General features: G+C 36.3%; 1 protein-coding gene across 3 annotated transcripts in view; it reads right to left on the reverse strand.

Moving 5' to 3' along the window:
• The window catches only part of LOC101892243 (bifunctional heparan sulfate N-deacetylase/N-sulfotransferase), a 296,793-nt gene that overhangs the window by 125,640 nt on the left and 150,582 nt on the right, over positions 1-20,571 (reverse strand). Inside the window, exon 3 of one of the 3 annotated variants that reach the window (XM_059131766.1) lies at positions 18,903-18,933. The exons of the other annotated variants lie outside the window; for them this stretch is intronic. The gene's annotated coding sequence lies outside the window, so the exon portion shown is untranslated. The remainder of the gene's footprint in view (positions 1-18,902; positions 18,934-20,571) is intronic. 3 annotated transcript variants of the gene reach the window in all.

Genomic DNA, 20,571 nt, shown 5'->3' on the forward strand with positions numbered 1-20,571 from the left:
CAATAGAAATCTTATTTCCAAATTTCAGGATTCCCATTCTATTGATTCTCCCAAAATTTAAATTGTACCAAATTTAGTACCATTTAGTAGACATAAGTAGAAATTTCCAAAACTACCTACATTTCTCAGTCCTAGAATGTAATAGTAATCTTATTTCTAAATTTCCGAAATCAAGCTCTATCGGTTCACCAATTCGAAATTGTGCCAAATTTAGTACCATTTAGTACTTTTCGTGCACATAAGAAAATTTTTCGAAAACTTTCTCCATATCCCAATCCTACCCTCCGCCAGTAATGTTAAATTTAAATTTCAGGATCCCAGCAGCTCCGTTCCTCCAAATTCGAATTGTATTAAATTTAGTACCGTTTAGTACTTTTCGTATACATGAGTAGATACTTCCAAAACTACCTCCTTCCTCAACCTTGATTCCCACTCCAAATTACAAGTTTTTAGGACTAACTGTTCCCAAGATACGAAATGTAGTACATTTTAATAGTTTTCGAAAAAAGATAATACGAGTTGCCAAAAACCCTTTGGTACATGTATCATTGACCCTCATTCCAAATTTAAGAGTTCTAACTCTACTCTTTGCTAAAATACAAAGGGTACAATATTTAGTACCTTTTAATAGTTTTTGTACCATTTTAGTACTATGTTCTAAAAACCCCATTCGGATCAAGATTTGATATTTTGACTTGCGTCATGATTATTCAAACTGTTGACCCTTACGAAGAGATGAGATATGTGATAGTTTTCGGAAAAAGTTGAAATGTACTCGAGGTTCTATAGGTTCTATAAATAGATACAGTGGACTCAAGTATTTCCAATTCGTCTAATACTAATAATATGTCTGCAATTTGAAGAGAAGTGAATACTTATTTCTCGCTTAATGAACATTTTTATTCCAAATTTTGAATCCTTTGTGGGGGAAGTACCAGAAGAAGTGAGCCGATATATTCCATCTTCACAGCAGACCTTGACATAGTGGAAACATTATAATGTTTGAAGTTTAAAATTAATCTAATGATTACTTCCAATTTTATGAGTGCTTTCGTTATTCCAAATTTTGACCCGTTGGAGGGAGGTACCAAAAGGAGTGGACCGATATATCCCATCTTCACACCAGATTTCTTGTTGGAAGAAATATTGGGATGTGTGAAATTGTGAAAGACCCTTCAAATTTGACGCTTTGTTGTGGGGTACTTGATAGAGTGGGCAGATATTGTCCATTATCACACCAGACCTAGCACTGATGTAAATATAAGGGGTTGCAATGTTTGAACAAATTCGAATGATCTTTATCTTTCTATGAAGTAAAATATTTTCTTCGAAAATTTTGATACATTTGGTATCAAATGATATATACCCTGTGTAGCCATATGACTGAGGTTATAACAAGTCAAAAAGCCGTATGTTCGGCCGGGCGAAACATTTAATGCCGTCTACGAAAGGATTAAGCAAACCATTAAAAGTAAAATCGTCAGGATTTAATATTCAATATTCGGATAAATCGGATAGGGAACGCAGTAAAAAAAACGACAAGGATCATATCCCCTCCAGTTTATGGTGAAGGGTATAAAAATGTAAATGTAGTTTTATTTTTTTTTTTCTTTAATTATTATTTAACAAGTTGAATATTGTTGGCATCAATCAATCTCAATGCATGAAACGCATATACAAAAAAGGTAGAAAAAAACGCAGCTCGCTGTGCAGCTTTTTTCCACAGAAGTACGACCTGCAACTGATTGCATTTTTATTCGTGCTTCCATTTCAACCAGTCGCTGGAAATTGATTTTTTTTGTCAGACAATTGACACTCTGTCTATTTACCTTTTAAGGGGATTTTTTTTTGTTTGCTTTGTTTTGTTGTTGTTACAGAACACAAAAACAACAATAGGTTTCGAAATGCCTATTTGAATGAATGAATGGATTTTAACACATGTTTGAACTTTGACTTCTTTCGTTGCAATTGAATGAAAAAGAATTGGGCGATTGGATATTCAATTTGTAAAACAATCATGTTTTTGTTTGAAATCCTATTTCGTAGCTATTTATTTCGATTTCGCTTTGGTATGTACAGTACAATGAAGGTAAACAAAAAGCTTCCACCTCCACTCCATTTTTGTGGATAATTTGCAGACATTTTCCCTGACTTTGTTACTCATATTTCAAAGAAACGTTTTACATTGTTTTAAATCCCACTGCCTTATCCCCATTCACATGTTGTTGTTGTTGTTGTTATTTTCTTTTACTTTGCAAATATGTATTTGATATTGTATTTACAAAGGCAAAGGTGTTAATAAGGCTTAAATGAAATACCTAGCCTACATGAACAGAGGTTAAACGATTACCCACACACATCTACCCACCCAAGTGCTGAAGACTTTGTTAAAAAGCCCTTGGATTTTAGAATTGTTAATAATACAGGAATTTCGTTGTAATTTGATAATGCAGACTGTACGTAATCGGCTTAAAAAATATATTTTTCTGAAATATTAACCATTATAGGTGATTGATTTTTAATAGAATCATAGTTTGTTGAAGAAGTATCAAAATTTCAAAGCTGCACTCTTAAGAATTATTTCACGAAAAACATCTTATGGTGATAGCCTACGAAAACATTTCCCCCTGATATTCGAATAGGAAGCTAGTTTCAGGCGTTATCGCCTTAAGCAAGTGGCCAGATTAAAGCAACTAAACTCCACAATGTTAGTTTTAATGTGATAGGTAAAGATGTTTGAGGCATGGAGTCATATTGGTTGAGAAATTGGATGAGACATAAAATAATTTGGGGACATAAGTACCAAATTGTACAAAATACACTGTTAAATTTACAATAAGGCAATTTGGTATATTACAGGTAAAAACATACATTAGCAAAGGTTGCACTACAAAATACCAAAGTGTCGATCACCTCAAGCAAGTGCTACCGCAGAGCAACATTCGGGCAGCGTGAGAAGGTTTCATTACCTGATTGAAGGCCATAATTCGTGCCAAAGGTGATCAATTCGAACAAATCTAAACTTATTCTAAAATTTGATGCTATTTCCGAAATTTTTTGCTTTCATTTAATGAAATTAAAAAAGTGTAAAAATTATGGCGTTTGTCTTTGTTGCAGTTTTTTCTTCTTTTTTCCTTTCTCCTCTGTTGTTGAAACTAGCAACCTTAGGATTTGTAGTTATACCCTGTAGGGAGCATGGCGTTATGTTTGTAATACAACATTTCCAGTAGTCTAAAAATAATGGGTTGTTCCTGTAAAGTATACAAAGCAAAATGGGTCTCTTTTAACCTACCGAGTAGAGAGTAACGGCAATTTCGCAATACCTACTTCATATGACATGTCTGTGTTAAAATAAAGAGTTAGGATGCTGTTTGTAAATAGTTACGAATGCCAAAATGTTCTCATTATTTGGTCGCATGTTTGGTAACGCGATTTTTTGCTGATTCTAAATTTCAGTAGATTTATGATTACTCAGAACTTTAACCTTTTGAGGAAGGGAGGGGACACAATGAGCAGTTGAGAGTTAATATTTATATTAATATCAATCAGTTTGAATATATCGGTTACCCGTTAATTATACCCTCAACTATATGGCTAGAGAGGGTATATGTCAACTCATAAGCCCAAAACGTGCTTCATAGAAAAGGCCCTAGGTTTTTTTTGACCAAATCCATTTTAGGACATTTGAAGTCGATCTAGCGATGTCCGTCCGTCCGCCTGTCTGTCTGCTTGCTGGTGCCCACGATAACTCTTGAGGGGAGTATCCGATTTGGTCCAAAATTGGTACATCGTAATAATATTATGAAACTTAGATCGAGATCGGACCATTCCTTCTGGTACTACACCCCACAAAGGGTTCAAGATTTTTAAAAACAAAACGTTCAAAGAAAGCAAAACAAGCATCCAACTCTCTTCAAGATCGAGTTGGGAGATTTGCAATATCGATGCACTCCTTCCGATAATTCCCGCACAAAAGGTCAAAATTAAAAAAAATATATTTTACCGCACAGAAACAGAAATGATTTCGCTCCAACGCCTAATATTTGCATTACTGCTAGGTAAGTTGCGAAAATGAACAATATTGGTCCACTCCATTAAGTACCTCAACAACAAAGGGTCAAAATATTTATAAGTCTTGTAAAATGTGATGTTAGAGTCCGTTTGTCTTCAAATTATACACATCACAACATTTTTGTTAAACCAATATATTGGTTTACTCCTACTGGTACCTCCCCCACAAAGGGCTAAAATTTTGAATATCTGAAGCTCATAGATCGCGAGGTTAATATCCGATTCCATTCAGACTTAGTCCATCTCAATATTTCTATCAACACAAGATTTGTTATAAAGATGGTAGAGATCGGACCATTTCTTCCGGTACCTCCCCCGCATAGGGTTCACGATTTTAATTAATAACACGAAATATGCCTCCAACTCTCTTCAAATTCCACACATATAAACATTTTTCCTAGCACAAGGTGTGTTGTGAAGATAATATATATCTACGAACCCCTTTCTGGTACCCCACCCACAAGGATCAGCATTTTCAATAATTTTACCTGTCATAACTTGCAAAACAATTCAGCGATTCTTTACAACTTGCTATATATAAATATATTTATCAGAAATCTGAGAAGAATGTGGAATTTATGATTTCGCATAAAATTAAATATAAGTGTTCGATTTTCTTTCCATACCAATATGATAATAGAGTACATAGGTCGACTATATCTGGTACATTTTAAAATTATCACATATTGCATATAAAGTGAGGGATGTAACCAATATAATCCAAACTTGATAAGCCGCAAGATTTTTATTGTATTTATTTAAGTCCGATGCGAAATGGCCCACTACTTGGCAACCTCCCCCAAAAAGGGTCAACAGTCAGAATAATCATAACGCAAGTCAAAATATATTTAAATAAACAAATATTGGCTGAGGTTATATATCTCTCGGCGAACCCGACTAATACTTTTTAATTTGTTTTCTTAAATAGCAGGATGAACAAATTGGGTCTCCGAGTAGAGTGGTCACTTATTTATCAAGATTGGCCACTAAATGCCAAATTATATATGTATATAGTAATGTAACTTGTGTCTCGAAAACAATTGTCAACGAAAACAATTTAATCTTCACGAAGCGAAATATGGAATGAAATATGAGCAGGATATTTTCAATGCATGTTATTGTTAATGACACCAATGTACAACATTACAAGTAGCGTCAAGTATTCGATTTTATAAATATATGGTAGAAATTTAATTTTGCAAGGTTGCTCTTATCAGATAATCACTCTTGTTATATAATTTAGAACAAGATCCATTACAGACATAAGGAATACCGCATTAAAGGACGTATTTAAAGCGGAAAATCTTTTGTGAATAAATGTTAATCAACAGACAATATCAAATAAATATAGAATCGACGAAAATACAGATGAAGAATAAATAAGAATGCAAGCCTTTTGCTAATATTCCAGAATTTAAATTTTACCTGCAGCAATTAAAAATATTCCATAATTCTCTTTGTTGACTTTTAAGTATTAAATAAGTTTTCAGGGAATCAGATTTTTATGTTTATTTTTTTTTTTTTTCTACAGAATTCTTCGAATTTCTAACACACTTAAAACAAATATAACAATAAACATTTACACTTCAAATTACGCATTAAGTTCAACTCAACACCGAGTTTAAACACACAAAAAATTCTGACTCACCCTTCTGGATGCTGTCGTTGACGCCAAACACACACACACGCCACCTACCCCAACATCACACTTTTTCATTTAATTGTAATTGGAATTCTTTTGGTTAGACGCAACAATGATCTCATCTTCCGCCCTCTAGGTATGCCAACTCAAGACTGATATCAAATGTTGTTGTTTGTCTTCCTGTGTGCTCTATTCGGCTGGAGACCAACGAAAAATATGAAACAGCTGTTGATCAGCCAAAAGCATTTAGGTTGCGTTGTACAGTGTTACAGACATTTGATTTGAGACGTGTTTTCATATTGGTGTTTCACTCAATACTGACAAGAGAAGGAAAAAATCGAATTCCAAATAAATAGATTTTCTCAAGACCTATTAAATAGGTCTTATAATTACCAGTGTGATTAAAATGTCTATTTTCGTTTTCAAACGTTTAATTCACAGTTGCATGAAATGTTGACAATACGAGTGAAATCAGCCGGTTATATCGGATGACCTTACACAAAGCCATTTGAGTTCTCAAAACATTCCCTTAAACACTGTACCCTGTTTATCACAGAGGCGCCAAGAAAGGTCAATTACAAAAATAAAAACCGAACTCTATTAAGAGTCAATTTAAAAATGAAATGTTCATCATAAAAAAGTGAACAGATTGTAAATTGAAAAGCATTTGGCTGCCATTAAAATACAACAACGCTAACGTATTTGGATAACGAAAAAAACTCAGAAAAAAACAGCATTTATATGGTGGACCACAATCGTGGAGTATCACTAAATCATTCTAAAGGCCTTCTTTTATTGTAATTCATTGAACGCACAAGAGAAATGAGAAATTTCGGTCCAATATCCCCATTTAAAAAACAACAGCCAGAAGTTCGAAAAAATATTCAGCAAAAGGAAATATACTCGGAAAATAATGACAATATCAATACAATATCGACAATATCTTATCTGAGATTCCGCATTGGGCTGTTGATTGTACCCAAAGGAAAATGTCACAAATTATTAAATCACAAAATCTCAGCGGCCATAATAGTTGATATAACTTCATTTTGGAACAAATAAGTTCCGATGGCCCCAATGGAACATAAACCGCCCCAAAATAGAAAAAACTTGAGGATGAAGCGACTTAGGATTCGCGAGCCCCAAATGCAACAATTTAGTTTGTTGACGTAGCTACAGAATTTTAAATGGGCCTCATCAGTCAACAATTTTATTTCGATAGAATTCCGAATCATTTTCATGCAATATAAGGAACTATCGATCATCAATAACGTCGTGCCATCAGCACAGGCATCGACCGGCTTGAGGCCATGTGTTGACTAAACTTCATAAGCTTTCAGAGCCACATACAGGATGAGACGAAAAAACTGCAACCAACTTCAGACTGCTGTCATATCTAAGCCACTCGGCCGACAGCTGTTAAAATTATTCCAGTGACATCGAGAGTTTACAAGCATACAAAAGCGTTTTGGTGAGAATTTTCTAGAAAAAGTTATTCGTGATGGAATTCAAGCGTGATAGTGTGATTTCTTTATATTTGGCTGGAAAACCACAAGTGGCTATCGTTAGAGCACTCCAGCATTTAAATGGGAATAAATCTTTTGTGTCTCATGCCATCGTGTGTCTCGCTACCGTGATACTGGTAGCGTAGCCCGACGTCAAGGAAGTGGACGGAAGAAAACAGCAACATCAGCAGAAATGGCTCGAAAACTAAAGAAGCGACTTGAACGAAACCCGCGTCGCAGTGGCCGAAAAATGGCTTGTGAACTGAACATATTCCAATATTCCATTCGCGCAAATATTGAAAAATGAGCTCGAGGTAAAACCATTGAAATTCCAAAAAGTGCATGAGCTTACACCGCAACAGAAAGAAAATAGACTCAAAAGAGCTAAAGAGTTTTTTCGCTTGGCCGAAAGTGGTTAACGGCCGAATTTGGTTTTCTCCCATGAGAAAACATTCGTTGTCCAGCAGTTTGTAAACAAACAAAATGATCGTGTTTACCTGCCAAAGAGGTCAGCTGAAAATATGCACCTTCGGTTGGCCACCATGGTGATGGTGTGGGCCGCCATAAAAGCCGATGTTCGCTCTCCGCTCCTATTAATCGACCGTGGCATCAGAATAATTGCCGAATATTATAGCGAAATTATTCTGGAGGGCGTATTAAAGCCTTGGGCACGAAAACATTTTGGTCGAAGACCTTGGACATTCCAACAGGTCTCAGCACCATCGCACTCAGAACGCGCCACCCAAGAATGGTTACAAAATGAGGTTCCTCGCTTTATTTCCAGAGCACAATGGCCCCCAAAATCTCCAGATTCCAATTCATTGGACTATTGTGTCTGGAGCATTTTGGAACGCAAGGTTGGCACTAAAAAATACTAATGTGACGATCACCTCAAACAAGCGCTCCGCCGGTAATGGGCCAAAATACCGCAGAGCAACATTTGGGCAGCGTGTGACGGTTTCATTGGCCGTTTGAAAGCCATAATTCGTGTCAAAGGTGACCGATTCGAACAAATCTAAACTTATTCTAAAATTTGATGCTATTTCCGACATTTTTTTTCCATTCAATAAAATTTAAAAAAAAAATTAAATATTATGGCGTTTGACTTTGTTGCAGTTTTTTTATCTCACTCTGTATGTAAAATGCTTGGATTCCAGTGAAATAGACAATCCTAAAATTAGCGAATTTCACACAGACAAAATATATTAAAAATTAAAATAAAATCTGCAAGGAAAGGTCAAAAGTCGGGTGGCGTCGACTATATGATACCCTTCACCACTATGTGTATCCAGTAGAGCTCCCGTAACAAAGTAAGTTTATATTGGGAATTTATGTGAAGTAGATGATACCAACTATGAACCTTGTTTGAGTGCTTATCATGGCTTTAGAGTAGTCATAGTTTACGAACTGTACCCAACTCGGAATAGATTTTCAATGCATGTTTTGACTTCGATAAGAATTATGTTTATTGGAGCAATAGATATACCGGACCGAGTTTCGCCAAATGGAAAAATTCTGTTGAATATGAAAAAATCTATCTAGTTTAGGCTGATATTACATATATCATTCACAATAACCGTAAAATCGGATGAAGACATATATCGAAGGTATCTAAGAATCTGACAAAATTTGGCAGAGGTTTTTCTATATGATACGTGGTACAAAACATCTTTGTTGCGGATAGCAAATTAAGCATGTGAGGGACTTAAAAATAAATTCTGACTCACCAAAATTTTGAAACACCAAATGGTATGAAACGTATGTATGTGAGCTATAGCTATATCAGAACCGATTTTCTCCAAATTTGAAGTACTTGTTTCTAGACGGAATTGCCAAGATTCTATTCATTTGGACTGATATTAGCCATTTGGTGCACAATAAATCTGATATCGGATAAAGGTACATATGGGAGCTATATCCAAATATGATCCGATGCCGATAAAATTTGACAGATGTATTTCTGGGCTGTATCTGATATCTGATACCAAATATCATTCTTGTGGTGTGCATGTTACGAATGTGTGGGACTTAAACACCAAATCGGATGAAAGATATATATGGGAGCAATAGCCATATCTGTACCGATTGATTTTCACCAAATTTAAAGCACTTGTTGCTGGACTGAATTTGGTCGGATGTGCCAAAATTCAGGTCATTTCGACTGATATTGGCCATTAGGTGTACAATTAACCTGAAATCGGTTGAAGATATACAGATAAAAAAGTGTAACAAAATCAAACGCCAAAATTTTTAGTTTTTTTTTTTAATTTTAATGAATGAAAGCAAAAAATGTCGGAAATAGCATTAAATTTTAGAATAAGTTTAGATATATGGGCAACCATTGACACGAATTATGACGTTCAGACGGCAAATGAAACCGTCACACGCAGCCCGAATGTTGCTCTGCGGTATTATGGCCCATTTCCGGCGAAGCGCTTGCTTGAGATGATCGATACTTTGGTATATTTTAGTGTCAACCTTGCTTTCTATAATACTTCAGACACAATAGTCCAACAGGTTGGTATATGGAAGTTTTGGTGACCATTGTGCGCTGAAAATGACGCGAGGAAGCTAATTTTGTAACTATTCTTGGATGGCGCGTGCTGAGTGCGATGGTGCTCAATCCTGTTGGAATGTCCAAGGTCTTCGGCCAAAGGCTTTAATACACCCTCCAGAATATTTTCGCGATAATATTCAGCATTTATTATGATGCCCACGGTCGATTAATATGAGCGGAGAGCGACCATCGGCTGTTATGGCGGCCCACACCATCACCATGACCGGCGTTTGAGTTCTGGTGGCCGACCGAAGGTGCATATTTTCAGCACTTTGGCAAGTTAACACGATAATTTTGTTCGTTTACAAACTGCTGGACAACGAATTTTTTCTCATCGGAGAAAACCAAATTCGGCCGTTCTCCACTTTCGGCCAAGCGAAGCAACTCTTTAGATCTTTTGAGTCTATTTTCTTTTTGTTGCGGTGTAAGTTCTTGCACTTTTTGGAATTTCAATGGATTTACCCCGAGCTCATTTTTCAATGTTTGCCGAATGAAATATTGGGATATGTTCAGCTCACGAGTCATTTTTCGGCCACTGCGACTCGGGCACGTTGTAATATTTATTTCAAACTTTTTAACCTGTCCCAGTATATTTTATAACCCATTTTCACATTTCGTATCAGAAATATTTTTTAGAAAAACCGATCTATCGCTCATTGAAAAAGTTGTATGGGATAGTCAATAACTGAGGTATGTGACAAACTATTTTAAAATTATTTGGTTCAATCAAGAGATAATAGCCTGCCGGTTCCAAATACGTATACTACTGCATATTTTCTAATTATGCCGACCCCAAACAAGCCTTTGACCGAATTACCAAAAGCTGCAAATGCCAAATTGAAAATTTGAAAAAATAAAAATTTACATTCGCTCGCCGCATCAAGTGTTCAGGTCATTGACAATTTGAGAACCCCTTTGCATTAACAACACCTATTAACATGTTCACAGTTCTCTGATATATTCATCAACACCTCTGCCTCATTCATATGGGCAACTAATGTGGAAACAAATGCACAAAAAACAACAACAGCCCAATCTAAGGCAAAAGGAAAAACTCATAAAAATTCCCTTTTTTGGGTAGGTGTGTGTGTGTGTGTGTGTGTGAAAAGTGATTGCCATTGTAATAAATAAACATTTCAATTCATTTGGACGTTTTGTTTTGGCATTGTTTATATTACGCTTCATTGAGTCGAGACACACACAGAGAGATGGAGGAGAGTGGGAGCCGGAGGGGGCATGAGTGGGTGTTTTAAGGTGTTTCAATTGAACGGCAAAGGGAGACGATGATATGCACACTGCAACTAGCAATCTACGCACGCTTTGACTTTGACTTTTGTGTGCTGTTGGTTGGCTGTTTTTTGCTTCCACTTCTTCGTCGTGTTTTGGCTTTGTTTAAACAGCAGCTACGGCAACAAATCAAATACTCCAAAAGAAACAACCATTGAGTCAATGAAGAGAAAACACATTCAAATAGCTTCAAAGTCAGTGCTACGAATATATCATTCGTTCGCTCATTCATTCATTCATGGGCATGCCTTACGCACTCCAGCGATAACAACAGCCACTACAAAGGCAATAAAACACCACTGGAGTGCAGTAAGAATGAATAAATGAATTTTTGTACTAAAGTCCAAACAGAAGACAATCACACACTTCCCAGGTTTAAGTAGAACGGGGAGGAGAGAACTGAATTTGCAGAAGCAGAGTACACAATTCGGTGCATTTATCAAATTTTGATTATTTTTGTTTGTCTTTGTTTGTCTTTATAAAATCGATCTTCTTTATTGCCAGGAAAATGAACTCTCAACGGGTAGAAAATTTTAACTCGAACAGGGTCGAACTTTTAACATTCTCTACCATGATGTTATGACAACCTGTAAAAAGGTATCGGGAATTAATATTAGATCGCGTTGCATTTTTGTATGTAGAATTCGTTACGAACTACAAATCCGTTTTAAAATGTGGCTAAAATCGTCATAGTACCGAATTATCGAAAGGCATTATTATATGAGGGCAATCTTAGGACCAAATCCGTTTCAGGACATTTGAAGTCAATCTAAGAATGTTCGTTCGCCTGTCTGACTGCGTGCGATAACTATCGAAGAGAGTACCCGATTTGGTACATGGTAATATTAATGTGAAACTTAGATCGAGTTCTAAAATGGGTAATATCGGTCCACTCCTTCTGGTACCTCACCCACATCTGGGTACAATTGAATAACCATAACCCTCATAGAATACAAAATGTGCATTCAGTGTTTTTCCAAACATAGCACAGCCTAATATTAGTAACTCTAGATCTTTTATAGAGATGGGGTATATCAGGTCACTACTTTTGGTATCTCCCCTTAAACGGGTCAAAATGTTGATATCCCATGACGCTCATAAAATGTGAGCATTCAGTTCCTTTCAAGCTCGGCACATCCCAATATTTCTACTAACGAAAGATCTGCTTTGAAGATGGGATATATCAACCCACTCCTTCCCGTACCAGCACCCAAGCACCAAGGGACCAAAACGCTTATAAAATGCCAAATAAGCACATGATGCCCTTTAATTTTCACACAACCCAATTTTTTTGGCTACCGCGAGATCTGGTAATGAAAACTTGTATTCTTCATAACTTGCTTTCTTTCTTTAAATTAATTAGATGAACTGCAATACTAAGGTCACTCGTACCACACGCAGATTTCAAAATGTTCCAAAAACTAACACATATTTCATATAAAGTAAATAAAGTAGTCAATGTAGACCAAATTTGGTATGTTGCAGAATATATATTAGACTTTTATGAAATGTACAGTTTTGGCCAACTCTTTCGGAACCTCCCCCCACCTAAAGGGACAAAAGTGTAAATAATCTTAACCCAACTCAAAAAATAAAAGAAAAAAAACGAAAAATGGCTGAGGGTATACATCTGTAATATGACGATGTACAAGTTTGGAGTACATCGGATACTTCCTTTGAGAGCTATCGTGCGCACCAGCCAGCCTGAAACGGATTAGGTCCAAAGAGTCCTAGGATCTATTTTTTTGTCTCGTACATTGGCTCGTTGCCATGATACTGGTAGCGTCACGGAAGTGGACGTCAAGGAAGTGGATGGTAGAAAACAGCAACATCAGCAGAAATGGTTAGAAAAATAAAGCTACTTGATCGAAACCCGCGTCGCAATGGGCGAAAAAGCACCCGTGAGCTGAACATATCGCAAAGAGGTGCTTCGCTAGGCCGAAAGTGGTGAACTGACGAATTTTCTATTCTCCAATGAGAAAACATTCGTTGTCCAGCAGTTTGTAAACCAACAAAATGATCCTGTTTACTTGTCAAAGAGGTCAGCTTAAAATGTGCACCTTCGGTTGGCCACCACAACTCAAGCGCCGGCCATGGTGATGGTGTGGGCCGCAATAACAGCCGATTGTCGCTCTCCGCTCGTATTAATCGACCGTGGCATCAGAATAAATGCTGTATACTATCGCCAAAATATTGTGGAGGGTGTATTAAAGCCTTGGGCACGCAAACATTTTGGCCGCAGACCTTGGACATTCCAACAGGACTCAGCACCATCGCACTCAGCATTCGCCACCCAAGAATGGTTAAAAAATGAGGTTCCTCGCTTCATTTCCAGTGCACAATGTCCACCAAAATCTCCGGATACCAATCCGTTGGGCTATTGTGTCTACAGTAGTTTGGAAAGCAAGGTTGACCCTAAAAAATACCAAAGTGTCGATCACTTCGCCGGGACTGGGCCAAAATACCGCAGAGCAGCATTCGGGCAGCGTGTGGCGGTTTCATTGGCCTTTTGAAGGCCATAATTCGTACCAAAGGTGACCAATTCGAACAAATCTAAACTTATTTTAACATTTGATGCTATTTCCGACATTTTTTGCTTTCATTCAATTACATTTAAAAAAAGTTTAAAAATTATGGCGTTTGACTTTGTTGCAGTTTTTTATCTCACCCTGTATAGGGATAATTTCGAAATAAATACTAATATTAAATCAACATACGGAGATATGTTGTTGATAACCTAGATTTTATGAAATGAGTGTCATTTAGCCAGAGATAGAATTCAATTGCTGCATAAGCCATATCCAGGTCATGTTATTTCGCGATTTGGAGACCAGAATTGACCGCCAACACCGTGCGATTTAATACCTTTAGATGTTTTTATTTGGTTTTTTTTAAGTCGTTAATTTACGCGAAGCCTTAAAAGAGGAAATTGGACGCCGTATTAGTCAAATACCGCAGCATACATGCGAAACGGTCATTGAAAATGTCATTTTAAAAACACGGAAGCGGCAGCAAAGTTGCGGCAGCCATCTACACGATGTCTTGTTCCATACATAACATAATTCTGTCTACGTTATTTTACGATATAATAAAGTTTCACGATTTTTTTAAATATTTGTGATTTAATTAAAATTTTTAAATTGCGTTCTAGATGGGTCACCCTTTACTTTTGACACATTTTTACTAAGGAAAACTATTTTCTAATTCAGAAGAAAGAATTTATTTATTATTATTATTTTTTTTTTTTTTTTTTTTTTTTTTTTGTAAGCAAAATCTAAAAAATCCGATACCTGTTGTTTTCGATCGCTACTCGATGCATTACTTTTCCGCCCACTGGCAACCACGCCATAGCTGATTCATGTATGTACGAATGTGTATCACTTGGAACATGAATTTGATTTATGTGTGAAAAATAAACGTTTTCTGTGTTTTTGTTTATGTTTTGCTTTCTAAAATTCGGTGTTAAAGCGATGGACACATGTATCCTTTCTTTTTTTTTTGTCTGTTTTGTTGTTGCTATTACAACTGTTTCTGATGTTATTGCTGCTGCTGCTATTCATTTCCCACCGGACATACACACACAATGCCTATCTGGCTACAAAGAACGCACGAACGAATGAATTGAACGAATTTATCATTGTTTTGATTTTCAAACACATACAAGAGCTTAGTTCATTCTTTGCGAGTCGAGAACATTAATCTGGGTTCGGAGAAAAATAAAAAACATATTTATAGGATTATAGGTATTTCTACGAAAAATGTTGAGGTTTTGGTGGAGATAAGGAATGAAAGATGTTGGCGTTTAACAATAAACAAATAACAGGATAGAAATAGAAGATCTTCATAGAGTCGAAACGTCCAAGTTTTTGGGAATCTATCGCTGAGCAACACGCTATTGCCAACACAACATAACTTAACAAAAGAGTAAAGTGATTGACTGACTGATTGACCGACTTAAGGATTCATCAACGCCAAGACGAAAGGGCTGAAGGTAGAATCTTGAAATATTGGGTGAGGGTCACTCCTGGTCTGAAGGGGTCAGTTAAGACTGGGTTTTTGAAAATGGTACGAAAAATATTAAGAAGTACTAAATATGGTACCCTTTAAATTCGAGGAAGCTGTAGAGCTAGAACTCTTAAATTTGGAATGACGGTCACTGATGGAGTGTATGATAGATGTAGCGAAAAGTATTTGGAAATTCGCACTATAAGTGTAAGAAAAGTACTAGTACTATATTTGGTATCATTCCGTGTCCTGTGAACGGTTAGAGCTAAAAACTTAAAATTTGGAATGGGAATCGAGGTTTAGGAGTAGAGTCGATGTAAGGAGCTCACCTTGGAAAAGTATTAAACGGTACTAAATAAAAATTAAAATTCGCCCTGAGAGTGTACGAAAAGTACTAAAATGTACTAGATTTGGTACCATTTCGTATCATGTGAACGGGTAGAGCTAAAATCTTGAAATTTGGAATGGGATTCGAGGTTGGGGAGCAGAGTCGATGTAAGGACTTAGTTTTAGTAGTGTGTACTCATATATACGAAAAGTGCTAAGAAGTACTAAATTCAGTACAATGTAAATTTGGAGAAACGGATGAAGCTGAAATCATGGCCACTGTAAGATTGGGATGTGGAGGAAAATGATACTAACCCACATACCCCTATGGAACAAAGAAGGCGTAGGGAAAACCACATCGGGGCGACCCAAATGACATAAAAACCAGGAATCTTTTATTACTAAGTAAGAGAGAGATTTGCGGGGTAACAGGTATCCTTACGGGGCATATGGGCCCATCTGTATAAAAGTGAATGTGCAGATAACAGTATATACAGGGCATGCGGAGAAGATGACAAAACATTGGAGCGTTTTCTCTGTCAATGCCCAGCGTTCGCAAATATTAGATCCCAATATTTAGAAAACGACTTCATACAGGCCTTAATCAGATGATGGTAAATTTAATAAAACAGTTAAGAAATTTTGTAAAGGCAACTGAATTTCACATTCAATAGACTTTAAACTGCCGGTCTTCTTTCAAAATTTTTTTAGTCTTAGAGCGCACATCAGGCGCATACTGGCTTAAGTGTATGTCCACTAGGAAATGTGGCGATTGTTTAGCCCCTCTTTTCAAACTAACTTAAATGATACCAAAGTTGGTGCAATTTCGATTTGGGTGAACCATCAGAAATGGAATGCTGAAACTTGGAAATAAAATGACTATTGCATTGTAGGATTGGGGTATGTATGAAGATTTGAAAAATCGTACTTATGTGTACTAAATAGTACTCAATTTTTTACAATTTAGATTTTGGTAACCAACAAAACTGTTACCCGACATTTGGATATAAGATTAATGTCGGAGTGTAGGTTTTGGATATATAGGTAGTTTTGGAAATTTGTACTTATATGTACTAAATAGTACTCAATTTGGTATAATTTGGATTTGAGTGAACCAATAGAGCTGGAATCCTAAAAGTTGAAATTGAGATTATTGTGGGAGTATAGGATTGGGGTATGTAGGAAGTTTTCGTACTTATATGTACTACATGGTACTCAATTTGGATATGGGCGAACCGATGGGGTGAAATCCTAAAATTTGAAAATGGGATTATGTATGGTATTGTAGGATTGGGGTATGTTGGAAGCTTTGGAAATTCGTACTTATGAGTACTAAATTTAACTAAATTGGGTACAACTTAGATTTGGGTGAACCGATAGGGAAATTGGGAAATAATATTTCTATTGGATTGAATCATGTAGGTTGTTATGGACATTTGCACTAAATGCTACTAAATTTGATACAAATTAGAATTTTGGTGAGGCGATAAAGCTGGGATTATGAAATTTGAAATGGGGTGCAGGATAGATGACCAAAGGGTTTTAAGAAATTCAAACTTCAAAGAAAAGTTCTAAAATGGTATGATTTGGTACTATGTGGACGGATAAAGCTAACAGCAATGAACTTGGTATGAGAATCAAGGTTGGAAAGGTAATTTTATACATGAAGGTGATTTGGGAAATGTGTACTACAAGTGCACGAAAAGTACTTAATTTTACTATATTTGGTACAATTTGGTATTAAGTGAACAGGTAGTGCTAGAAATCTGAAATTTTATATAAGGATCGCTGTTCAGGTCTAGCCTGGATATATGAAGGTGGTTTCTACACTGTGCCTAGGATGGAGAGATGTAGATTGTTTCGGATATGCGTGCTAAATTTTTATTAAATTTTGTATTGGGTGAAGGAATAGAGCTTTTATATTGAGGTCACTATCGGTTTCTATGGTTTATACAGGGTGAAATGAAAAAACTATAACCAACTTCAGACTGCTATCATTTCCAAGCCACTCGTCCAAAAGCTGTTAAAATTATTCCAGTGACTCCTCATTATATTGTTTATAAGCGTACAAAAGCATTTTGATGAGAATTTTTCAGAAAGACAGTTATTCGTGATGGAATCCAAGCATGATAGTGTGATTTCTTTATATTTGGCTGGAAAACCACAAGTGGCTATCGTTAGAACACTCCAGCATTTAAATGTGAATAAATCTTTTATGTCTCGTACCATCGCTCGTTACTGTGATACTGGTAACGTAGCCCGACGTCAAGGAAGCGGACGGAAGAAAACAGCAACATCAGCAGAAATGCTTCGAAAAGTAATGGAGCGACTTCCAAATTCCAAAAAGTGCTAGAACTAACACCACAGCGGAAATGACTCAAAAGAACTGAAGAGTTGATTCGCTTGGTCGAAAGTGGTGAACTGCCGAATTTGGTTTTCTCCGATGAGAAAACATTCGTTGTCCAGCAGTTTGTGAACAAACAAAATGATCGTGTTAGCATGCCAAAGAGGTCAGCTGAAAATGTGCACCTTCGGTTGGCCACCAGAACTCAAGTGCCGGACATGGTGATGGTGTGGGCCACCGCTCGTATTAATCGACCGTGGCATCAGAATAAATGTCGAATATCGAAGTATTAAAGCCTTGGGCACTCATACAGACCTTAGACATTCCTACAGGACTCAGCAGCATCGCACTCAGCACGCGCCACCCAAGAATGGTTGCAAAATGAGGTTCCTCGCTTCATTTCCAGAGCACAGTGGCCACCAAAATCTTCGGATACCAATCCGTTGGACTATTGTGTCTGAAGTATTTTGGAAAGCAAGGTTGGCACTAAAAATACAAAAGTGTCGATCACCTCAAGCAAGCGATTCGCCGGGAATGGGCCAAAATACCTCAGACCAACATACGGACATATTATGTGTATTACAAATACCTGGTAAATCCAAATTGTTATTTTTCCGTCTACATTTTGCTGTTTTTGCAGATTGTCTGACTTCAATGCCCGAAATGTCCTGTTCGAATCTTCTCAACCCTCCCACATAACCACTAAATTTAAACCACACTTTATCACTTCAATCAATTCAGAAAGTAATATTTTGAATAAAAATATTTGTTTTCAAAACAATTGTAAATGGTGTGCATCCAAGCCTCCTTGCGACCCATTCCAATACACAACTCGTTGTCGTAGCTGCTGATATTTGCATTTTTGTGCTTTTATTAACTTCATTTTACGAATTTATTGTTTTATGGTAATTAAGTTGCCTAAATGGATGTGTTTACATTGACCAAAATAGTTTCATTCATATTCAGATTCCATTCATCCGTGATGGATGATTTTGTTTGATCCTATTTTTTTTTATAAAAAACCATTCGACTGTGTCAAAAGATAAAATTGTATACATTTCAATATTACATCTCGTCAGCTGCAGTAGAACAATTTGCTGACTGCTTGTTATTGTTTTTGTAAATATGTTGAATATAATATTACATATTTATATTACAACTTACATCGATTTCACACAACAAAGAAAGAACATACCTGAAATTGAAAAGAGAGAGAAAAAAATATTGTAAATTGTTTCATATTTATAAAAGAAGTTTTTATTTGTAATTGGTTTTTTAGTTTCGCTTTCAGCTTCGCAATGATGTTATGAAATTGATTTGCTAATTGAAATATGCTATTGGACAACTAAGAGTTTAATAAATTTTAAAAACTTGTAAAGAAAGAAAAAATCTTGGAAATCGAAAAATATCAAATATCAATATTGAACGGTAAAGAAATGTTTTATTTTCAAATATTCTGTGAATAATTATCGGAAAATAAAATCAATACAATTGCTTCAAATTCAAACACAAAACTAGAGATGAAATGCCCAACAAGAAATTGTATGAGCTGAATAATCCATTGAGAGGTAATGCAAACACACTACTACCAGTGGGCTAAAAATAGTGGGTTATTCCTTAACAAAACTACAATAGAACTTATGTTCTTCATTAACAAGTTATGAGTGGGATGGGATATATACTAAAATGTACTAAATTTGGTACAATTTGGATTTGGGTGAACCGATAGGGAAATTGTTATGGACATGTGTGCTTATGTGTACTAAATTGGAATTTTGGTGAGCCGATAGAGCTGGGATTCTGAAATGTGAAATAGGAGTCACTGATGGAGGGCAGGATACATGTACCAAAGTGTTTTTAAAAATGCAAACTTTTAGGTTGCGAAAAGTAACATAACCTAAGAACGTACGAGTCCAAAAAATCCGAGACTCGACGAATAGTAAGTACCTGTCGCTTTTGCCGACAGATGTATACGCAACTTTTGACCCTTTATGCGAGAGGTTCTGAAGTTGTAGACCAATATTGTCCATATGCATCTGATCTTAGTCTGATATAACTATTACAACGTGCCAGATTTCGGCTATATTGACTACTTTCTTCAAGTTTATGAGAAATGTGATATTTTTCGGAAAATGTTGAAATATGCCTGAGGTACCATATATTCGTAAGTGAAAATCAAAATGTTTAACTTTTGTAGGGAAGGAGCCAGAAGAAGTGGGCCGATAGATTCCTTATTCACAACAAATCCCTGATCGAGAGAGATATTTATATACGCCAAGCTTAAAAAGAATCACTGACTTGTTTCACAAGTTATGAGGGATATAAATACTGACAATTGTGACTCTTAGTGGGGGAGTTACCAGAAGGTAAGTGTCGATATCTATAATCGTCACGCCAAATCTCTTTTTAGTGCGAAGTTTAAAAGGATTTACGCATTTTTAACCACAAGGAGTAGACGGAAACTTCGCATATTCACACAAGATCTTTCGTTAGTAAAAATATTGGGATGTGTGGAATTTAAAGAGAATCGGATGCATATTTTCAATATATTTCATCTTCATACCAGATCTTGTGTTAGTAAAAAAAATTATTCAAAATGTTGAACCTTTGTGGCCGAGGTAGTAGATGGAGTGGGCTGATATTGTCAGTTATCCCACTGACCTAGCACTAATACAAATATTACGACTTTAGTGCAAGTCCTGATGATGATCCTTTCCTTTCTCATTCCATATAAATTATTTTCTATGAAAAATTTGACCTTTTGTAGGGGGAAAGAACCAGAAGGAGTGGACCGATATATTTCCGAATTCGATATAAGGACCTATGGTCTAAG

Source organism: Musca domestica, unplaced genomic scaffold (assembly GCF_030504385.1).
Source record: "Musca domestica strain aabys unplaced genomic scaffold, Musca_domestica.polishedcontigs.V.1.1 9, whole genome shotgun sequence".
NCBI classification, from domain to species: domain Eukaryota; kingdom Metazoa; phylum Arthropoda; class Insecta; order Diptera; family Muscidae; genus Musca; species Musca domestica.